Below are 17282 nucleotides of genomic sequence, written 5' to 3'. Positions count from 1 at the left end.
CCAAGTGGCTTCATTTCAGGAACAGCTACCTATTTTGTGTGTTTATAGAGTCCAGGTGTTTCTCTTTTCATATTCACATTATTAATTTTAACACACTTTTGAGCAGAGTATGTATAATGACCTTGTTATCTCATGCACTTCTATATTCCCAGTGATTACCCCAGAATAAGCATTCACCCAATCCATGTTGTATAAATAAATAGCAACCCCATCACAACATCAGTATCCTCTAAATACTCTCTTTTTATCATTTTCTTGTGTTCTGGGAGAACAGATACTTTTCAGACCTAAGCTATTCTTCCACTTCTCTTCACCTAGACAGTCAATCCCATTAAAACAGATAAATTTACTTTAGCTCATATAATAAAAAAAAAAAAGATTAGTTAATAGTAAGCTCATGTCAAGGTTTGCACTAGACATTTTCCATTGTCCTTTCCTGTGCCTGGTAGGATGAGTGTTCTCCCCGCTTCAACTTCAGGTGTTCATAACAGTTCTACTTTGGAGCTAAAATCCAAAGTGGAAGTTTGACTGATTCTGAAGCTTAGGCTGTTAACATTCTCCTTGCTGAGCATCAGCTAAGTCCCCCTTCTTTGAGTACTGCTGGCTAATTGAAGAAAAGTAAACCCTGAATTGCTACAAATGCAAAGGGCTTAGGGTCAGAAGACCTGGTCTCTAATCCTGTTCATGAGCTTGAGCAAACTATTCCATCCCTTAGGCTATGAGAACTGAAGCAAAATGATTTTTAAAACATATCCCTGCAAACATTATCCTATGTATGTAATCCAAATAAGACCACTGAAAATGTTTCTTGTTCCAAGCTCACCAGGTTTCTTTGTTGTAGGGTCCAGTTTGGGAGACAGGAAATATATACCCATCCTGGGCTGCACTCCTATAGCATGCCTTCCCTGGACCAATTTCTGGACACTCTGTTTATTGCTTTAGTTTCTTAAAACAGTATTACTTATACCTTGTTGATCCACACAATTCTAGAAGACAAATATGCTTATGTTTATGTATACCCTCTAATATCCTGCTAAGAGCTTTGTACAGAAGAAGGGTTTATAAATATTTATTGAGATACTGCTTTATTAGCAAAGATTCTTTGAGTGCTGATATGGGTTGAGAAAAAAATGAGCATTAAAACACTCTTTGAGCTCTCATTCTCATAGAGAATCAGTAATAAGAAAGCAAATTTAAATAATTTTTGAATTTAATGTATTAAAATGCCCCCAGCAGTGATCAGGTTTCTTGGTTTCCTGAAAGCTCCTTAGACTTTGTCACTTGGCATGTGGAAGCATTTTACTAGGTAGGATTTTCCTTGTTCTACTGTGATAAGCCATGAAACAGATACTATTTTGCTAGCACAGTAAAACTCCTAACATAAACATTCTTTAAAAAAATCTTCCAGTTGATTGTGGAGAAATTATTTCAATATTAAACTAGATTTTTCCCAATAAAAATGCAGCAAAACTTCAAAAGTTCTGTGCTTTTTCTAAAAGTTACTTCCCTTAGAAGTTCAATTTTGATGCATCATAAGATAATTCCATTCTTTGTAACGCTGGTACAGTAAAGGGAGAGACTTAACTCTGATACACTCTGTATCTAAACCCTGTGTGGTCTTCTGCCAATGGTGATGTCTTCTCAAAGCTTCAGCATGCATCTTACTGCACATGTCTTCTGGAGAAAGGGGAACAGGAGAGGCAGGCAACCTCTTTTGATAGAACCATCTTTGTCTCAAAACTGTTCCTGATTTTAAGGAAGAATTAGCTAAACAATTGTAAGTTTCAAATAGATGCATAATTTTCAAAGTTTCATAAGGGATTTGAAATAACATTTCAAGAAATTCAGAGGATAAACTAGTGAAACATGCCAGCATAAAGGGAAGGAGCATCAGTAAGAAAGAACAGAGTACTTGTAAGAGTCTTTTACCATATTAACCCATGCTTTTATGTGGGATAGAATAGATATTTACTGAGCTTGTGTAATTGGAAATAAATATTGTGATTCAGTGGAGAGACATTACTGTGGAAATGACCAGAAAAAAAGCATAACCTGGTATATATACAAGCTCTAATTATTTAAAAAATGTGAAATATGTAAAATAGTTTCTTCTGTAATTATTTGTTTCCTCCTTCTTTCCTTTTTGTTTTTGTTTGTTTGGTTTTTGCTTATGTTGATGCTGAATTCCAGAAACTGAGCTACATCCATTAACAGAACAGAATTACAGACAGTTCATCAAATGTTTGGAGAAAGAAAACACTATTGTCTCTTTTCTACAGAGCATATTTATACCAAGGAAACCTTGGGTTAGGAAAAAAAGCTTGCATTTTGGATTTAGATGTCGTTTTGAATCCTGATTTTTATTAGTTATGTTATTTCAGGCAGGTCACTCCACTTATATCAACCTCACTTTTCTTGTTTGTAATATATGATCAATAAATCATAACACTATACTGATACATATATACCAGTGCTTAATAAGTAAGAGCTAATACAGAAGAGAAGAGGTCCACCTCCCTGCATTGATTGAGGGGACCCTGCTAACTTTAATGACAGTATATGACACAATGCAGGGTAAACAATAAAGGCAAAATGTAGATGCTACTGCACGGTTTTAAACCTGACTGGTGGAGAATTTTGGGTTGCGAAGTCAATGTGAGACACTGGTTTGAGATGCAGGGTAAACAATAAAGGCAAAATGTAGATGCTACTGCAAGGTTTTAAACCTGACCGGTGGAGAATTTTGGGTTGCGAAGTCAATGTGAAACACTGGTTTGAGAAGCGTGGGAAATAGCACTGGGAGGAAAACAAAGGACAGGCAATGGATTACAGGAAACCATGTCTACTTCCTAATTCACCACCCTAATTTCTCCCTATGTGGCCAAACTTTGACCTAATTACCACTTTCTGCCCTGGCCATGCCCCATGCAATTCTAAATAAGGGCTTGTTATTAGTGCACGAGTCATTCCAGAGCAGAATGAACTGCCTCATTTTGACACTGCTTTACACCACAGCAGTCCACTTTGATGTTTGTTTCTCCTTAACTAAATTATGAATGCTCTATTTCTCTCCATTGCCACTGTAATGAATTTACCAACAATTATATGCAGGGCTCCTTGGACTAGATGTTTTGTCTCCATTGGTGCTCATACTCTTCCGGGTGTTGCAAATCCTGGAGAAAATGTGACAATAGAGCTGGGTGCGAAGATGGAAGTCTCATCAACTAGGGAACACTGTGAAGTCAGAAACTAGTTAATGAGGAGAGGAAAGAGTATATTCTTTTAACGAATATATTTGAAAAGCTTGAAATATGTCATAAGTCTTAGTTGCATTTTCTCAAGTTTTTGAAATGTAAGATTCAGGCAACAGCCTTATGCAGTGTAACTGGGATTGGATACCATCAGTATAGCAAATTCCCCAGCAGTCCCTGTGAAATCTGTTTTGCTATGTCTTTCGTCTATATGGTGTTTCATATGTTTTCAGAACACTTTCACATGTTACACACAGATGTCTCGATGCGATGCATTAGTGACAAAAACACAAGTATCCCAATTGCTTATCCAAACGTTTTCCCACTACATCCCACTAGGGGGAGGGGAGGGAAAGCACAGCATAAGTAATACAAAGAAATGACTGTTGATTTTGATTTGCTTTATTTTGATTTGATTTATTAATATTTAAGAACAACTTAAAATTTGTTTTTAAATATAACAATATAAAGACTAAGAATTCAGCTTCCATTGTCTCATTCAAATTCTGTCATTTACTAGAAGTGTGATTTTTGATAAGCTAGTCACCAGCCTTCACACCTTTTAAATAGAGATATTATTACCCGTGTCAAAGAACAGTAATGAGTTTTAAAAGCATTGAACACAGTGTCTTCTGGCCTATAGTAAGGGCTAAAAAATTGTTTCCTACATTATCATGTACCTTGACTTATTGGATCTTACCATTCTTTCTTTATTTTCTTCTTTCTTTCTATTTTTTCTTTTCTTTATTCTTCTTTGTCAATAAAATTTCAATAAATGGTAGTTAGTGTCAGATGCTTTACTAAATGATTTTTATGTATTATCTAATTTAATCCCAAAAGCAATCATATAGGTTAGTACTGTTATTATTACAATTTTACAAATGGGGAAATTGAGATACAAAAAGATTGTTTAACCTGGACTACCACTGATTTGCATTCAGGAAGAATTACATAGTTCTGCTCATTAGCACTATATCATACTGCTTCTCACCTTAATATTTTTAACATAAGAGCCAGATTTTATCTTAAGTTACAATGCAACATTTAAACCCCAATGGAAATGAGATTTAGAGCTTTAATGTTTTAATAAATCATGACAGAAAGAAGAGATCATGTATATCTGAGCTCCATGAACCAGGCAATGATAATTAAGAGAAAAGATATGGGAGGCTATAATGAGTGTCCCTAAGCCTGTTATAAATAACTAGTGCCCTCCCTATATGTAAAGACAGTGCACTCTATCCCCCCAAATAAACTCACTTCACTTAAGGTTATGAAGGTAAACAGGACTCCGCACACAGAAAATGACTCAATGTTTTTCCTTCTCCTTCCAGTCAACCACGGCCAGCCTTGCTACTGAGGGTACCATTTTAGCACTTGTTTTAGTCAAGGGAAACTGTCTCCCCTAGCTCTGCCTCTCACAGATTGTTCTGTCTTCATGAAAGTCCATATAACTGCCAGAGGTTACTCAATGGTCTGTTTCTTATAGATAGAGTTATATTTTTGTCAACTCAATAATACATAAATTTGCTCACTCTGAAAGAAGTTGCCTAAAACAAAGCTTCAGATGTTGGGGAGAACTGAGATGCTGATGTCAACAGATGACAAATTAGATGCCTAACAATGCAAGAATCCTTACGGTATAGATTTTAACATAATTATCAATACATTCCTTTCAGCTGTTTTCCCATTTTAATTGCACACAGTTTATGTCTTTGTTTTATGTAGCTATTTCTATGAGAAGAGAATGGAAGCAGCAAGATGAAAATGAAAGAATTATGCAAAGGAACTGAAGGCTTGCCAAATACAGAATTTGTGGTTTCTACTTTGTTCATGATTTATGCATGATTACATTTTCAGTGTATTATCTTGCAAACTACTTCATTGCATAGTCTCAGTTTGTCTTTCTGGTGTCTGTATTTGGATTGAGACAAATATGCTTCTTTTATTTTCATTCTTAAAGTCAAAAACTTTTGGGGGGAGATATGGAATTTCCTTTATTTTCCTTTTTTAAACTAAGCACTAAACATGCTTCTTTATATTATTCCTATTTGATTTGATACTGAACTATTTCAACATCCTGGTTGTTTACTTCCTAACTTATGCAAAAGGATAAAAGCAGATCCATTCCAAAAGCTGATTCCTCTTGCTTCTCAGGATTAAATCCAGAATTTATCTGGTTTCTGGTTTAGCCCTGTCAGTAAAGAGGAAGGAGCCAAGGCTTCCTCAGGTAGTACCTATGGTGTACCACAGGGTAATATAAAAGGTATGGATGGAAAAAGACTGATGATATTTTAAGATATAAACAGAGAAGATCATAACGGCACATTTTATCACAAAGATTTAATAACTACTGGACTAAGGGGGGCAGGCACAGCAAAAGCTGGAGGAGAAAGTGGGAGAAACACATAAATGGAGAAACAAATAAATACAAGCAAGAAGAGACTCAGGATTAGAGGAGATTTGTCAACAAAAAATAGTATCCTACCATCAGGATGGGCTTCAGAGATTGTAAAAGGGCTTGAATACATCCTACCTCATGTCAGTATCAGCCTTGGTGTTGGGAAGAGGGCAGGTATAAAAGAGGGCAGGATCTAGTGTGGCCCAATAGGAATGCTCTAAAACTCATCTTCTACATTCTAAGAGATAAAATCATGACAGAAAATATAAGCAGTCATCTGACCAGTTATTAACTGAAAGAGGAAACCAGGAACTAATGTTCTGTAATCATACTTTATATCCCAAATTTGAGATTGTTATGAAAAGAAAAAAAAATCATTTCTTCTGTCTGCATGGGCAGCCAAAGCCACACTCTCACAATAGCATGTCTGTTCCTTTTTTAACTTTACTTGTGTCCATGTACCTCAAATATCCTTACCTCCCAGCTCATGAATATCCATGCTTATCTACATCTACTTGACCCACATTATTAACTCTCTTCTCTTAATAATCATGTTTTTCTTGAAAGTAATGTACTCATATTTTGTTGCATGCTCTATCTAAGACTCATGCCATCAAGCCTTTCTTCCCAGATATTTTTCCCATTGAAAAATAACTGGAAAAGTCCCATGTTGTTTTTTTCTTTTCATTCTTATTTGTATGGTTTTGTTCTTGTTGCTTAGAGCTCTGGAACATCCAGTTTACCTATGAGAAAACAAATTCTTCCTTGTATTCAACATAACTCAGGATCCTGACTTAGAAGGGGGTGATTGAGAACTACCCTAACTTAGCACCAGGACCAAAGCACCAGGAGATACAGTTTATAGTCTGAATAGCTTATGCTCATTCCTACATCTCATATCCAGATGTGGAGCCCAGATAATGCTAGTTTTTCCAAATCCCCAGATGATTCTAATGTTAATTAACTGTACCCAGGTTAATCCTCATTCTTAATTTTCTGCAAATATCTTTATGCTGAAAGGAAGATCTTTCATGTGGCTAAAAAGATCAATCAACTAAATCCAAAGAAAGGATGGATCTTCATATCCAATAGTTTATATTGGAAAATGCCAGGTGACATACATCTATGTGTCTTCACACACCTACATATGTGTGGGTGTGAGTGTTAAGTGTTTCAAACAAGCCTTGCAAACTACTGTACAAGCAACATTTTTTTTTGAAAGTTTGGTCATGTGTAGGCAAATGCTGCACTTTGAGATATTCAGGCAACAACATTATGCATCAAGGTGCTGCTATGATTTCAAGCTCCCCCATCTCACACTATAATAATTAAACTGCTTATTCCCAGCACCCCATCTAATTGTTGTTCTCAATCCTCAATGCTTCTGTCTGTTGTAGTAAATAATGAATATCCTGATATCAAAGTATGGATGTACAGCAGCTCCAGAAGTGAGACGGAGCATCTGCCTTTGTTTGGGTCATGCCCAAATGAGGTATAGTAGATTATGAAAAAAATTGAACCTGACTTATTCTATCTACCTCTCACTTTCTTTCTCAAATTTTCCCCCAGCCCTTAGTCTGCTATGGGGCACATGTTTTCTCTTTAATTATCATGCATGAAATAGACCAGATAAGACCTCATGCACATTAAGACCCCATAAACAAAAATAGTACTCAAGAAATAAGTGATAGCTCTGACTGCAAGATTGCATGGCCATCTCTAGACAAGAGCTCAGGTATCAGAATGGGGACCATGTACAATAATATTATTACTAAAATTCCAATTCAATAAAATATTAAGTAACTGACCCATATTCATTTTAGACACACCCTTACATGACAGCAAACAAAATAGTAGGAGAGAAAAAATAGGCACAAATAATTGCAATGCACAGTGAAAAAAGCAACAATAGCACAAGCACAAAGTTAAAAAAGTGTAGAGAAAAAAATTAAAAAAGAAAGTGTAGAGAATATTGAAGTAGGGAATTTTAAAAAGTACTTAAAGAAGATACTATTCATTTCTTCATTTTAAAAAGAAACAGATATTTATTTTGCAATTTTTATTCAAAATGATAAAAAAACACTACTGAAAATTGAATCATCAAGAAAAAACTAACAGTAAAGTTTTCATACGTATCAGTATCAGTCAGGATTCTACCAGAGAAATAGAACCAGTAGGATATATATATATATATATATATATATATATATATATATATATATAACCAGTAGGATATATATATATATATATATATATACACACACACATATATATATATATATATGTATATATATTAAGATATTCATCACAAGAATTTGGATTATACAAATATGAGGCCTGGATAGGCAAGTCCAAAGTCCATATGGTAGGTCATTAGAAAGGGTAGGCTTGAACTCTAGGGCATGAGCTGAAGCTGCAATTCACAGATGGAATTTCTTCTTCTTCAGCGAAACCTCATTTCTGTGCATAAGGCCCACCCAGGTTATTTAGGTTAATCTCTTTTAAGGTCAACTGATTGTAAATGCTAATCATACCTACAGGATAACTTCACAGCAACACCTAGATTAGTGTCTAATTGAATAACTGAGGATTATAGTCTAGCCAAGTTGATACATAAAACTAACTATTCATAGTCCACTTCTTGTCAACTTGGTACTGACACATATCTTTTTAAACCGTACTTAAACTCCAAATAAAGACAATAATGAAGTCATATTTCTGTCTAACATGATGCAACTACCCTACATATATTGAAAACACACTAACCCTTTTCCCAGAAAAGCATGCAAAATCCTTCAGCAACATTCCTTATTCTCCACAATATCCCATAACTTAAATATTCTGATGTAAACTATTATTAATATACCATATGTTAGATGATAAGGAAATCAGAGGAAAATTTTTGCTTAATACATATACTCACATTTATAGAAAAATAAAGAAGAAATACCCATAACCATTATAGTTCTTATTTTTGCAAAATGTCAGGTGGTTATAGGCTGGTTGGGGTTACCCAAACCTTCATTCCTGAAGGATCTGGGCCATTAGAAGTCCTGCCTTAACTTAGTTATCGTAGTTTTCCTATGTCTTTAATCATAGGATATCATAATAGTAAAAGACATTCCAAGGAATCTTCTATATTCCAAACATACTCTTCCTTACCTGTATTTTGAAGTGGCAACCCAGTTTCTCTCACTTAGGATCAAGTACCTCTGCCAGTACAGTAACTCAGTTCTTAGCCTATTGATTCAGAGGCATGAGGAACCCAAAGTGACCAGGCGGCCATCTCAGCTTTCAGTTCAACAGAATCTTTGTTGTGTGCACTGATAAAAACATTCTTTCCTTTGGTACTAAGACCTCTAGACCAGCAGAGCATAATGTCAATGAGGCAAACCTTTTATTTTATTAAAAATAAACATAAATATTAAAGATTATTTATAAAATATAGATAAAATATAATATAAATTATTAATATTGCCTCTCCAGATTCCCTTTAGCTATTCTTATCATGATGCATCTACTACTATTCTTTTACTTTTTAGTTATTTTACATAAAGTGTCTTTCTTCTAGGTAGTCTGGAATTGAATCTACAAGTTTACATTCAATATTACAATCCAAGCCATTTAATTTAGATGTTTAAGCCATTTATATTTAATGTTATTACTGATACTGTTTCATTTAAAACAGTCCTCTTGCCATATGCTTTTGTTGTAGTCTATTTTTTCTTTGCTTCCTTTTTTCTCTTTTTCTGCCTTCTTTCAGATTGAGAAATTTTAGAATTCCATGTTATATCCTTTATTAGCTCATTCACTATAAATTTTTGTAGTTGCTTTAGGGTTTATAGTGTATACCTTTAACTTGTCACAGTCTATCTTTTTCAAGTAATATTATACCTCTTCATATATAGTTTAAGAAACAAGACAGTATACACCAATTTCTCCTTTTCCAGTCTTTGGATTCTTATTGTTATACATTTTATTTCTACTTATGCCATAGATTACACAATACATTTTTACTTTTGTTTTAGATAGGCAATTAAAAAAATTAATCACATAGTTACTATTTAATACTCTATTATTTTTGGTATATCTAGATTTCTTTCTAGTACTATTTCCCTCTGAGGGAATTTCTTTAATATTTTTTTTTTGAAATGCAGGTCTGCTGCTGATGAATTCTCTAACATTCTCATGTCTGAAATAGTCTCTCTTTCACTATCATTTTTGAAAAACATTTTATTGGGTATAGAATTCTAGGCTAACAGGTTTTCATTCAGTACTCTTGAAATGTTGCTCTCCTGTTTTTTGGCTCCAGTCACTTCCAAGGAGAAGTTTGTTATCTTTGTATTCTTTATTCTTTTGTATATAAGGTGTCATTTCTTCTGGCTGCTTTTAAGATTTTCTCTTTATCACTGGTTTTAAGCAATTTAATTAATCCTTTAAGCCTCACTTTTAAGTTTCTAGATCTTATTTTCTCCCCACTATTGAGACAAATCCCTTCTCTTACACCACTATTGTCTGATGAATTATGAGTTTTCTCTACACTGCTGGTGGTGATATGAACTATTTCCAGTCCTGTAAAAGTTCTGAGTACTGTTTGCTAAAGTCTTTTTGTGCATCTCTTTCCTCAGTCTACTTTACTTTCTTTACATGTATGAGGTATTCAGTACTCAGCTGAAAACATGATAAGGATCCTCTGCAGAACTCCAAAGTTTTCTTTGTGCATATTTCTTCTTTCTAGTAACCTGTCCTGTAAAATATACCTCTCTTGGCTTCACCACACTCCCAGCTTTGTATCATCTACTTTAGGAAAACTTCAAAGGTCCAACTTGGATCACTTACCTTATGCCCAAGCCTGGAAAACTTATACAGGCTGAGCTGGGACAGTTGTAGGGTTCACTTCTTTTGCTTCCTATTTCCCATGGATAAATGTCCTTTGACTGATATTCAATATCTTAAGAATCATAATTTCGTATCCTTTGTCTGAATTTTTAGTTGTTTCACGTAAGAGAATAAGTATGTTCCCTGTTCCTCCATCTTGGCCAGAGCTAAATTTTCTATAAGTAAATTTTTAAAGATATATTTTCAATGTTATTTTAGAAAAAAACCCATAGATTTGTTAAAAAAAAATAATGATTTCTACTGTATTCCATTATATAGAGTTGGCATACATTATTTAGCAGTCTTGATTTATGAGTAATTTTTGATATTTTTAACAATAATTTGTTTACATTTTCTCATGTACATAGTTGCTAATTTGTCCAACTTTTCCTAATGGAATGTTTCTAAAAGTGTAATTGCAGAACAAATTTTAAGGCTTTTAACACATATTACTAAATTGCTTAACTTGGTCAAGCTTCCTGTGATTTGTGAAGAATGAATAAAATGATTATATTTGTGTTTGAGAAAGAAGAAGCTCACAGTTGTGTGAACAGCTGTTGATGTTTGAGAGGAGGAGAGGCTAGAAACAAGAATTCCAGTTAAAAAACCAAACAGCATGACAATGGTGAGAGTCTGAATTAAAGTATTTCTATAAGAATCAAGAAAGGGGGGAGGGATTTCAGAAATATTTCTGAAGCACAATCCACAGGTTCTGAAATTAATTGGGTGTTGGAAATCTTTGCATAATTTGGCCATGGACTGAAACAGGAAATTCCTAAGGCAAGGAAGTTTTGTACATGGGGAGGGTAAATGTGTTACTCAATTAATTAATTTGTATTTAATTGCATAGGAACTGCCTATGGGACATTCAAGGAATGATGGTTAATGATGGTTAATATAAAGTCAGTTTAGTTAAGAGATTTGAACTTGAGACATTGATTTCAGTATCTTTTTCAGTATGATTTAAAAAAATACATAGTAGTGGGAATCAATCATGGATACTCAACCTACAAATTTCATTTCCTAGGTAAAAATGTCTAGAGTGAGAAGAGAAAAAGGCCAAGGAAGGAATTAAAATCATGCATACATTTTGAGACTGAGTAGAATACAATAATGCTAAGAGAATACATGAAGGGATTGTTAGAAATGTAAAGGAGAGACTGGCATGCAAAATCCAAGGGATTGGGGGAAAACAAAATAAATGAAAAGGGAGAAATTGTCCACAATAACAAATACTGGCTCAGAAAAGTAAGTACTAAGAAATATCCGGGGACTGGGCAATTATTTGAGCAAAAGTAGCATTAGATAATTTGGGATGTCATCTGGCTATAGGAGTGGATGGCAAGAACTGTAAGATCCTGAATTTATTAGATGCATGAGGCAAAAGTCAAAAAGATGGAGTAGCTTTATGCCTATCAGATCCTCATGTCTAGCAAGCTAGTCTTGGTCATGGTGAACTAGAATAAACTTGGTCCTGGTCAGATAGGCTGATACTGGAGTTAGATTTAGGGTTGAATATTCAATATAAGAATTAATTTGACATATATGCACTACCAAACGTAAAATAGATAGCTAGTGGGAAGCAGCCGCATAGTACAGGGAAATCAGCTTGGTGGTTTGTGACCACCTAGAGGGGTGGGATAGGGAGGGTGGGAGGGAGGGAGACGCAAGAGGGAAGAGATATGGGAAAATATGTATATGTATAACATTCACTTTGTTATAAAGCAGAAACTAACACACCATTGTAAAGCAATTATACTTCAATAAAGATGTTAAAAAAAAGAATTAATTTGATTGCAACAAACAATGCAAACATGTATTTGTTGATTTTAATTGGGAAGAAGCTGCAATATACAAATATGTAAATGAGTTATCTTAAAGCTGCAGAGTCTGGAATACCTAACACTAGATTCAATTCAGATAGTATTTACTGAATATTAAAAAGAATGAAAAACAAAACAATAACAACAAAAGCCAGGGACTGGGGAGACAGAGTGAAGAGAGGGGAAAAATATTGGTCTCAGTAATTCTGAACATTTACTGACTACAATCCATGTAATGAAGGAGAGTTATTTATAATTAATGAATTTATATGATTTTTTTCCCTTTTTTGGCATAATAGACACTGTATCAAGTAAAGAAATGGATGGGTAGGAGATAAACAGCTATCAGAGAGGTTTTCATTAATTAGAGAGATTAGAGAGGCCTTTGGGAGGGGGCAGCCAGTTGCCTGATATTATTAGCCATTCTGCAGATGATGTTTTAATAGTTAAGTTTTGTCACTATTTTAGACATGTCACCATAAAATGTGGATTCTAGTGCAGTTACATGCAACACCTCAAACACATTTGTGCACTAGGAATTCCCTAATGATTAACGTTATTTCCAAGATTGCCAACAGAACTAATAATAATTAGCCATCTATAGCCTGAAATGCAGATAAACCATCAGCTTTCCCCTTCCCAATTCATTTCCTTCTTTTGTTTAATAGCACAATGAAACAATTGTCTTCTGTTTGTGACATCACAGTCACTCCCATAGTAACTGGCATTTCTTTCTATCACTTCAGTATGGGAATAATCAGACAGCAGATATGAATTCTTGAAGGAGAAAGAACATATTTATATATAAATACACTAACAACCAGCAATTTCTAGGAGACAGAAATAGAGAAGAATGGGAATATCTCATAGATAAGTGTTTCTTTTTAAATGTTAATTTTTGTCTGACTGTAAACTTCATCTTTAAACCCTTTCTCCCATTATTATCATCATACCTTGAGTGCTTACAGCTGAACACGGGTTCACTGTGACCTTTCTGAAATCACAAGTCATCTTTTCTCTTTGTCACTGTGATAATGGAATGGATCAGATTCTTCCTGCAGACATTATAATGGAGTTCAACTGTCTATGGCATACACTAATGAAAAATGTTAAACCTTTCTCGTCTCCACCATGTGCCTCAACAACACACAGCAGATGCCCTGCCTGGAGAAGCCCATATGGCAGGCTGGTATCAGTGATATTTTCTCTAATGTCGAGGGAGACTGCTGTATGGAAAGGATGCTGTGGCTGCCATTTGGAGGCTTAGGTACAAGTGCATCGAGTAAGAGCCACTTTATCTGTCTGCCTGTCCCCCCCCCCCCCCCCCACCGCTCCACAGTGCCAGCTAGTCTCTCATTGGCGGACAAGTAGGTCTTTCTTCTGTGTGATTTCAGCGACACTGGAAGCCCGTTCATTACCCTCCACACCCCTCACCTCCACCCACACACTATCTATCTATGCCCTCATAGTTGTCTGATGTTCCTTTAACAGTCTGGAAAATTTGTACTGAAACTGAAACATAACGATAAGATGCAAACATTGCAGGCAGGGATGCATGCTGACTTAAATCCTCATTATACAGATATCAGTATAAATCATGGGTGTTACTTCTGTTTCTCAAAGAAAAATACAGTGTGGGCTATGCACCATTATGGGAATGGCGCAGCTAAAGCGGAGTGAGGTGGGGAGAGACAAAAATATTCTTTTAAATTTCATACCTACAGCCATTAAGTTACACTTCTGTTGGTTCACTATCACACACTATTACTCACTGTCTGTATTATTTAGCTAGGCATTTAAGGCTTGTGAGAAAATGAACACCGTTAATGAAGGGAACCATAAGAAGTAAACAGACTCTGCTAAGCATGCAGTCAGGCCCTACAGATATTATATAAGTTACAGTTTACTTAACTGAGCCAAAGGACATGTTTAGCAAAGGATAATAAGTTATATAAAGCAGGATGATGATAATGATGATGATGATGATGATGATTAGGTGTGTTTGCTTTTCCTGGTCTCTTCTAGTTCCTCAAAGGAGACTCTACATACAGAGGCTAGTGGCAATAAGCTGATCTAGACTTTTGATACCATAACCTTATTCCCCAGAAATTACAGCAAACTAAGAGATCTTCCAAATTTCTCTGGATGAAAAGCATATATCCAGAATCCTGATCTGAGTTAATTTCATTATTATTATTCCTCTTTCTCCATATTGCTGTATTATGATAGATTATATAATAATGGCTAGCATCTAGTCCAATCCCATCATAACTGTGTGTTCAGGTGACCAGAATATGGGCACATGCTGCCTTTTTCTTTCAAATCACAAAAGCCCAAGAGGGATTAACCTGGCATGCCTGGTTATGGCTTATCAACTACACTGTAGTTTAGTTTCTTCTTCAGGGACAGACTCAAACTGCATGTATGCTTGCCAAGTGGTAATTATGTGAATAATTTTACCTAAGGTCCCACTATTGGCAAAATATCATGGATAGCTAAGGTGTTTGCATTTGTTTTACCAGTGTTTCTGGAAATTGGCATAGACAAATCCCATAAGACTCAAATGTTTAGACTCCTTCTCTCTGGCCATGTCATGGAATTAATACATTGAGGTACTGCTGCTTTAAGATTATATCCCCCGAGTGTTCAACTAAACAAATAGTACAGCTTATTTTGGAGTTGGCAAAGAGGTTGGAAGTTAAACCCTGCAGTGATTAACACACAGGTTTTACAGTAACACAGCCTATGTTCAATCCCCATCTCAGACATGTTTTGTAACATACCTATGTCTCAGTTTCCTAATCTTCTCAAAGGAGATCATAATAGAAATCCATGGCATGGATTTGTCATGAAGGTTAAATTAAGTAAGGCACATGAGATAGCTACAACAACGCACGGGGCACAGTAAGCCTTTTGTAAATTTATTGGTCAACTTCAGGTTATAGAGGGAAGCTGAGACAGTTGAATTCTAAATTAAAATAAGTTCTTTGAAGACAAAGACTTTAATGTCCCCTTCAAATACACACACAGACACATGCACCCCAGAACATAGTTCAGTGCCTAAAACAAAACTGGGATATATGAGAGAATTCTGTAGTGTCTGTGATCTGTAGTCCCTGATCCATATAACTGGCTTAATAATCTCAGGACTGATGACTGAACCTTTTGCTTGGAACTCCTGTTGAACAACCTTTCTAGGACAATAGGCAGATGAATTATCATACTCCTAAAGATAAAAACTAAGACACTTCATAACAATATACAAATTGGCTCTGGTTTCCTGCCAGTGCATTTTCTGGTACATTGGATGAAGATTTGATTGCTGGCTGGCAAGTACACTGACTTGATGCGTGATCCCTGAGGTTTTAATTGCTTTGATCACATTCTTGTCTCACTGAAAAGTGCAGTTGTTGGCAATCACTCCTTCCCTCATTACTGCCAACTGACTTTAGCCTGCTGTACTTCTTTCTTTTATTGCTCCTCACTCTAAGTTTTCACACCAACCTAAAAACAGTCCAAGCACTTTGACATACAAACCTTGGCCATCAAGAAGATCTCTCACTGGAATAATGCATTACTTTGGAGTTTACTGTAAAATAAACTCAATAATTAATTAACTTTCTGTTCTTTTATCTTTCATATGGAGTCAAGTCTCTATTATAGGTGACAGCAAAAATATATGATACTTATATTAATCTGAGCTATCATTTACATTTTGATTCATTGATTGTTAATGCACCCATCTAGCGCCTTCATTTAATGCTTAATATGTGCAGTCCAAGATCCTGAGAATACAATAATAAAAAAAAAAATGCAACACTTGATATCACAGAACACATTGTAATAAGACAGACAAACATTATCAACTACACAAACCAATGTAAAACTGTAACAGCTATAGTGCTCTAAAGTTGAAGTACATGGTTCCATGACTGGTAGGATTTGATTCAGCCTGGGAAGTTAGGGACCTCTTCCTGAAGAAATGGCTATTGAACTATCAGAGTAATGACTGATGATAGTGAAAAACATTTCAAGTTGGAGGCAGAGAAAGCTCCACACTATCAAAATGCAAGGGAGGTTTGATCACAGACTCTGAAAGGAACAAAGAGAAGAGATTAGAATGACTGAAACAGAAACAGTGGGGTAGATTAAACAATAAGATAAAGCTGAAAAGGTATGTAGGAGTTAGATCATATCTGACCTTGAAGACCAAGTTAAGAAATATGAAGTAGAATTTAAGAACAATGAGATTTGAATGATTTTAAGCTGAAAAAAAATATGATTCAAACTTGCATTTTGAAAATAACACTGGCTACAATATGGAAAAGAGATAAAAAGAGAAGAGAAGAGATAAAGATGGACCAGTACAATGGCTATCATCAAAATTCTAGAAAGAAAAGATGACAACCTGGATAAAAGTTGTAGATGTGGATATGAAAAGAAACAAATGGGATAAAAAGATATTTAGACAGTGATATGAGTGACACTTGGAATTAAACATGCATAGTTAGTGTCAGGGTGATTCCTAGTTTCCAGATTGCATAAATTAAATATATGATAGGGCCTTGTGCAAAGATAAGTAACATGTAAGAGGATAACATCAAATTTAATTTTAAACGTATCGAGATTTAAGTATTTGAAATATTTAGGAAGAAATGTCAGGTGAGCAGATGGCTAAACACATGTGAATTTCAGAGATATATCACCTGAATGTGTGTATTTGTGAGTTATCTTATAATTGGTAACCCAAGAAGTAGGAGTGAATAAACTTGTTGAGACAGGGAGTCTGAGTGATAAGAGAAGTGGGAAGAGAACTCATTTTTCAAAGTTTGAAAAAATTTTTGTACCATGAATGACAGGGCTCCCCAATAAATTGATGATTCAATTTCTAGGATAGCCTAAAACTGAACTAGATGCAGAACTGGGAAA

Source organism: Phocoena phocoena, chromosome 13, assembly GCF_963924675.1.
Source record: "Phocoena phocoena chromosome 13, mPhoPho1.1, whole genome shotgun sequence".
In the NCBI taxonomy this organism is placed as follows: Eukaryota; Metazoa; Chordata; class Mammalia; order Artiodactyla; family Phocoenidae; genus Phocoena; species Phocoena phocoena.
Note: the sequence above shows the minus strand (reverse complement) of the source record.